This window comes from Giraffa tippelskirchi, chromosome Y, assembly GCF_054371585.1.
Source record: "Giraffa tippelskirchi isolate mGirTip1 chromosome Y, T2T-mGirTip1v1.2.pri, whole genome shotgun sequence".
Lineage (NCBI taxonomy): Eukaryota > Metazoa > Chordata > Mammalia > Artiodactyla > Giraffidae > Giraffa > Giraffa tippelskirchi.
The window spans coordinates 8,813,254-8,821,141 of NC_137290.1; positions in this window are offsets into that span (position 1 = coordinate 8,813,254).

Below are 7,888 nucleotides of genomic sequence, written 5' to 3' on the forward strand. Positions count from 1 at the left end.
CATCCTGGTGCACCAGTCCCGAGCACCCTGTATCATGCATCGAACCTGGACTGGTGATTCGTTTCACATATGATAATTTACATGCTTCAGTGTCATTCTCCCATATCATCCCACCCTCGCCCTCTCCCATAGAGTCCATAACACTGGTCTATACATCTGTTTCTCTTTTACTGTCTCTCATACAGGGTTATCTTTACCGATTTACTAAATTCCATATATATGTGTTAGTATACTGTATTGGTGTTTTTCTTTCTGGCTTACTTCATTCTGTATAATAGGCTCCAGTTTCATCCACCTCATTAGAACTGATTCGGATGTATTCTTTTTAATGGCTGAGTAATATTCCATTCTGTATACGTACTAGAGCTTCCTTATCCATTCGTCTGCTCAGGGGCTTCTAGGTTGCTTCCATGTCCTGACTATTATAAACAGTGCTCCGATGAACATTGGGGTAGACGTGTCTCTTTCAATTCTGTGTATGCCCAGCAGTGGGCTTGCTGGGTCATATGGCAGTTCTATTTCCAGTGTTTTGAAGAATCTCCACACTGTTCTCCATAGTGGATGTACTAGTTTGCATTCCCACCAACAGTGTAAGAGGGTTCCCTTTTCTCCACACCCTCTCTAGCATTTATTGCTTGTAGACTTTGGAGAGCAGCCATTCTGATGGGTGTGAAGTGGTACCTCATTGTGGTTTTGATTTGCATTTCTCTGATACTGAGTGACGTTGAGCATCTTTCCATGTGTTTGTTAGCCATCTGTATGTCTTCTTTGGAGAAATGTCTGTTTAGTTCTTTGGCTCACTTTTTGACTGGGTCATTTATTTTTCTGGAATTGAGCTGCAGGAATTGCTTGGATATTTTTGAGATTAATTGTGTGTCCGTTGCTTCGTTTGCTATTCTTTTCTCCCATTCTGAAGGCTGTCTTTTCACCTTGCTTATAGTTTCCTTTGTGGTGCAAAAGCTTTTAATTTTAATTAGGCCCCACTTATTTTTGATTGTATTTCCAATATTCTGGGAGGTGGGTCATAGAGGATCCTACTGTGGTTTATGTGGGAGAGTGGTTTGCCTATATTTTCTTCTAGGAGTTTTAAGTTTCTGGTCTTATGTTTAGATCTTTAATCCACTTTGAGTTTATTTTTGTGTATGGTGTTAGAAAGTGTTCTAGTTTCATTCTTTTACAAGTGGCTGACCAGTTTTCCCAGCTCACTTGTTAAAGAGATTGTCTTTTCTCCATTGTATCTTCTTGCCTCCTTTGTCGAAGATAAGGTGTCCATAGGTGCGTGGATTTATCTCTGGGCTTTCTCTTTTGTTCCATTGGTCTATGTTTCTGCCCTTTTGCCAGTACCATACTGTCTTGATGACTGTGGCTTTGTAGTAGAGCCTGAAGTCAGGCAGGTTGATTCCTCCATCTCCATTCTTCTTTCTCAACATTGCTTTGGCTATTCAAGGTTTTGGTATCATATTGCTTTTAAAAACAGATGAAGCTGAATTATTTTGAGTAAAATGTTAACACTTGCTTCTTTCAATGTAATGGAATTTTTAGGGGTAAAGACCTCAATATCTGCTGCCAAAACACTGGGGACAAAGAAAGAAGAGGAAAGATTCCTCTCCTGTTTTACCTCCAGTCAACGGATGTTTTGAATAAATTGCCTCACCATCATAAGCCCTCGTGTGAACTCGTTTGTTTGCAGAGTCTTTCTATATATTCCACTTATCTAGAGGTTTTCTTGAGATTTTTGATAGAATATAAAGAAAGCAGAAGTATGCATTTGAAGTTAAGAAAAAGGGCTATTTTCTTACATATGATGCTCAAGTGTAGTTTTATTCTGTTTGGTAACATATACTCTTTTCATCATTTTGTGTTGCCACTATATATAAAAAGGGCATTTCCAAAGTGAAGCCTTCAGAAGACAGGTTGGAGTCATAATGTTCAATTCATGTGATTAGAAGTTGCAGAAATTCTACACTAAGTAACACTCAATTTTATTAACATTGAATGTTTTGATCTGTTTGTGGAGAGTATTTTTACTTAGCATTTTAAATATTTCTCAAGTACAACCACCATTAAGAATAAAGTAAATAGATGAACCTTTACAGATAAAGTAGGTTACTTGTCCTTTCATTCTCAAAAGTCATATGCATTGTAACAATATAGTGCTGAATTTGCTGAGTAAAATAATCACATTGTATGCGTGAAAATCTCATTTCATAAGTAATTTCTATAAACTAATACTTTCATAAATTTGTCCCTTAGCTGTGATAAGGGAAAGGAAGGAACAGCCACTGAAAAATACAAGAAAGTGTTGCATTCAATATATTTTGGTCTTGCTTTGTGTCACTGGTGTATTTGTGTGTGTGTGTGCATATTTTACTGCAAATTTAGACACTAATCTTGCTTTTTAACAGTGTGCTTTGAATGTATCCTCTGAATGAAATGAAATTCAGGGCTTGTTCAATGACCTCAATAAAATTTTACTCATGTGTAGTGAGAGACCATTCATCAAGTAATTTCTGAAACATATTCCTTTGGAGAATTTTTAGGGAATATACATTTAGCTGGTTTCTGTAATATAAAAAAGGGGAGTAAACATTTGGATGGTTTCATTTCACTTTGCTAGAGTTTTCTTTCCCAAGTTTGTACACTGAGTGTGTACATAGTTAAATCCGAGAAAAAAGTTCATGGATGTGTTTTCTGGTGCTTCATCTGTGGAGTTCCTGAGCACTTATATGCTGAACATATTTGAGATGGAGGACTAGTTTTAATAGTCTGAAGAAACAAACTTGAGAAGTTGACTTCATTGATAATCAAAACTTCCTGGTTATTTAGTCTTTTTACGTATCTTTCTTCAAGCCTTTGCCAAAAATACCAGAATCTGTGCACATGACATAGTGAAAAACTTCTCTGTGGATGTTCTCAAACAAACACGGGCTTGTCCAAAGATTTAATCTACACTTACATTGTGTTTGCTAGTTTTCATGGTCTGATTGTTTTACTCTTGTTTGTTTCTTGATTTCTGTTTTTATTTTCCTAAAAATTGTGTTCTGATACCCTAACCTCAGAAGATAATAGTATTTTGAAGCAGGCCCTCTAGGATGTCATTATGCCACTGCGGGGGAACCCTTAGGAAAGGAGTTTCTACCCTTATGAAGGAGACCTCAGAGGGTTTGCCCTGAGCAGAGGCAGCAAGAACTCAGCAGTTTGCAAATCAGAGGAGGCTTCACCAGAACCCTAACCCTACCAGCACACTGATCCTAGACCTCCCATGTCTGGAAGTGAAACTTTCTGTTGTTGAGAAGCCAGTTTGTAGTATTTTGATGTAAGAACTTGAATGAAGGGAAACACTGGTGACAACACATTTTTTTCTCTCTGTTTAGTAACTGTGAGGCATAGTGTTTCATCTTGAGTTTCTTCTGTACAATTTTCCATGGAAGAATTATTTTGATACATCTCATGTAGAAATTGTATAGGTAAAATTTGTGGGGGGTGGTGCCTAGGAAATTTATTCAAAATTGGATGCCCCATGTCACTTGGTGCTTCAAAGAGGGTGATCTCTTTTGCTTCCTCTCCAGTCACTTGAAACATTCCATAAGATGCCCCGGAAGGGAAAACAAAGTAATATTTTAATGGAAACTTGACAGGTCCATTTTGTAGGATTTTAGAGTGTGGGAACACAGTTCTTGGCAACATAATTTGACACTACCCTCCTTCAAATCAGACTTTGTTTCATAGGTTCAGAAGATATGCAGGACCATGAACTCCAACACTGCAATTTCAGAAAGCAAACTTTCATATTTTAAAATTATTTTAACTGTAAGATATTAAATTTACATCAACCGGAGTCAGTCACTGGTACACACATATTCCCGCGCCCTGAACCCTCCTCCCCAGCCTATTGCTCTGTGTTGTCCCAAGCACTGGCTGTGGGTGCCCTGCGTCATGCACTGGACTTGGAATGGCCATCTGATTTTGTATGGTAATGTACATGTTTCAATGCTGTTCTCTCAAATTGTCCCACCATTGCCCTCTCCCACAGAGTCCAAAAGTCTGTTCTTCCCATGTCTGTCTCTTTGGCTGCTCTGCATGAAGGATCCCCGTGACCATCTCTCTAAATTGCATACATATACATTACTATACAGCATTTGTATTTCTCTTTCTGACTTTACTTCACTCTGTAGAACAGGCTCCTGTTTCCACACATCATTAGAACTGACCCAAAGCATTCCTTTTCACAGCTGAGTAATAGTCCATTGTATATATATACCACAACTTCCTTATCCATTCATCTGCAATGGATATCTAGCAATATTGCTTCCATGTCCTAGCTATCGTAAATAGTGCTGAGATGAATATTGGGGTGCACGTGTCTCTTTCAATTCTACTTTCCTTGGGGTGTATGTAAGCAGTGGGATTGCTGGCTCATATGGCAGTTTTGTTTCCAGGTTTTTAAGAACTCATACGCTTTATTGTGGCTATACTTGTTTGCATTCCTACAAACAGTGTAAGACCCTTACCTTTTCACTCCCTCTCCAGAATTTCATGTTTGAGATGTTTGGGTGATGGTCATTGTGCCCAGTGTCAGATGCCACTTCATTGTGGTTTTGACTTTCATCTCTCTGAAAATGAGTGATGTTGAGCATCTTTTGTGTGTTCATTCAGTTCAGTTCAGTTCAGTCGCTCAGTCGTGTCCTACTTTTTGCAACCCCATGAATCACAGCACGTCAGGCCTCCCTGTTCATCACCAACTCCCGGAGTTTACCCAAACCCATGTCCATCGAGTCGGTGATGCCATCCAACCATCTCATCCTCTGTCATCCCTTTCTCCTCCTGCCCCCAATCCTTCCAGGCATCAGGGTCCTTTCCAATGAGTCAACTCTTCACATCAGGTGGCCAAAGTATTGGAGTTTCAGCTTCAACATCAGTCCTTCCAATGAACACCCAGGACTGATCTCCTTTAGGATGGATTGATTGGATCTTCTTGCAGGCCAAGGGACTCTCAAGAGTCTTCTCCAACACCACAGTTCAGAAGCATCAATTCTTCAGCACTCAGGCTTCTTCCCCCTCCAACTCTCACATCCATATGTGACTACTGGAAAAACCATAGCCTTGACTAGATGGACATTTGCTGGCAAAATAATGTCTCTGCTTTTAAATATGCTGTCTCGGTTGGTCATAAATTTCCTTGCAAGGAGTAAGTGCCTTTTAATTTCATGGCTGCAGGCACCATCTGCAGTGATTTTGGAACCCCAAAAAATAAAGTCTGACACTGTTTCCACTGTTTTCCCATCTATTTTCCATGAAGTGATGGGACCGGATGCCATGATCTTTGTTTTCTGAATGTTGAGCTTTAAGCCAACTTTTCCACTCTCCTCTTTCACTTTCATCAAGAGGCTCTTTAGTTCTTTTTCACATTCTGCCATAAGGGTGGTGTCATCTGCATATGTGAGGTTATTGATATTTCTCCCAGAAATCTGGATTCCAGCTTGTACTTCATCCAGCCTGGCATTTCTCAGGATGTACTCTTATTAGATCTTAGGGATACTAATTTTAAAGAGACAACATAATAAATTGTGCAAAGCATAAAATATACACATACAATAAGAGTTGTACACAGTACAATGGAATATTAGCCATTAAAAAGAATGAAATAATGCCATTTGCAGCAACATGGATGGACCTAGAGATTGTCATAGCGAGTGAAGTAAATCAGACAGAGAAGGAGAAATATCATATGGCATCCCTCATATGTGGAATCTAAAATGAAATCATATAAATGAAGTTACAACACAGAAAGACTCTCAGACTTAGAGAGCAAACTTATGGTTTGTTCTTATGGATAAACTCACGGATAACAAACAAAGTCCTACTGTACAGCACAGGAAACGTTGCTCAGTGTTACCTGGCAGCTTGGATGGGAGGGGAATTTGGGGGAGAATGGATAAATATATACATATGGCTGAGTCCCTTCACAGTTTACCTGAAAGTATCACAACATTTTTAACTGGCTATACCTCAATACAAACAAAAAGTTTTTGTTTTTTTTTTTTAAGTTGTATAAAGGTATGATGACTGAGTAAGATATTTGCATGGGAGCAAGAAACACGGGGGTAATGCCATGTTCAGGGGGATGATTTTCCTTTTTGTCTTAATAATATTTTCTTTCAGCAAACGAAAATCAAGATTCAAATGTGCATAAATTGCTTTTATATGATTACATATTGTGCCATCTTAATATGTATGAATATATAATCCCTTTATCTACTCTTGCTGCTCTGATTTTAACATAAGGAGTTAGAAAACCATTTAAGACAATGTAACCTCCTACATATGCTCTCTTAAGAGGTGCTGCTAATAAATCGAACATGAAGTTTTTAACTTTTTATTTTATATTGGAGTATAGCCAGTTAACAATGCCATGATAGTTTCAGGCGGACAACAAAGGGACTCAGCTACAGATACACGCATATCCATTCTCCCCCAAATTCCCCTCACATCCAGGCTGCCACTGAACACTGAGCAGAGTTCCCTGTTCTCCACAGCAGGTCCTTGTTGGTTCTCCGTTTTAAATACAGCCGTGTGTACATGTCTGTCCCACGCTCCCTAACCATCCCTTCCCTGCATCCTTCCCCTCAGCAACCATATGTTGAACATACAGCTTTTTCACACTTGACTCTGTGTCGCGCCCCTGGCAGGCACCCTGGACAAGACACCCACACCTAAGAAAATATTTGTGAGTTACCTTCAGCCTAGCAAATAAGAACAAAGGAGAAAAACAATATCCAGAACAAGATATGAATTTCCAAGAAGTTGACGTGCACTTAAGGTATGTGTGTGACTTAGAGGTGGGAGTCTCCTGACCTCTGGATGTTTCATGTGGATTCTGAGAAAAATGTCTGCTTCTTTAATTAGATGGAAATGTACACAACAGAGAGCTTTGCATCAAGTCTGACATTTAGTGCATGACTCCCTGGGACCCTCCAAGCTGGGTTGTTGACCTATTTTTCCTCTGGACCCCAAGCTGTGTTAACTCCTCACTGACTTCTAATCCGGAATCAGCGATCCCTGTTGGGAACGTCCTTGTTGCTTCCCCCTTATCTCCATTCCTCCCTCAACCACTGTTATTTCTTACTTTTTGGGTGCTGTTGTTGTTTGTCACCGAGTCACGTCCACTTCTTTGCTACCCCACGGATGCAGCATGCCAGGCTTCCCTCTCCTTCGCCATCTCCCAAAGTTTGCTCACACCCATGTCCATTGAGTCGGTGATGCCATCCAAACATCTCATCCTCTGCCACCTCCTTCTTCTCTTGCCGTCTGTCTTTCCCAGCCTCAGGTCTTTCCCAAGGAGTCCGCTCTTCGCATCAGGTGGCCATAGTATTGGAGCTTCAGCTGCAATGTCAGTCCTTCCAATCAATATTCAGAGTTGATTTCCTTTAGGATTGACTGCTTTGATCTCCTTGCAGTCTAAGGGACTCTCAAGAGTCTTCTAATAAAATTGAAGCCAACAGATATAAACTGCCTGTATGGATCTCAGACACCACTTTAATCATTTGACATGTGATGAGGTTCAGGATACCTCACCCCAAAATATGGCACCTGGCATATTGAAGGTGAAGCAGTTTGAGAAAACAGCGGAAGGAAGAGGTTCACTCTCTTCCCCTTCCCCCTTCTTCCATGAAACAAGCCATAATCCCATCATGGGAGAGGTACCCTGCCTATAGCAGGAGGAAAGGAGCATTCTTATCTCCAAAGGGTGAGGAACACTTCCAAGAGGAAGCCTAACACACAGGCCTTGCTAAGTTTCTGCCAGCTTATTACACTCACCTCTTATTCCTTAACCGATCATATTCTTCCACAACTGTCCCCACCTCATCAAACCTAGTTTGAAATACTC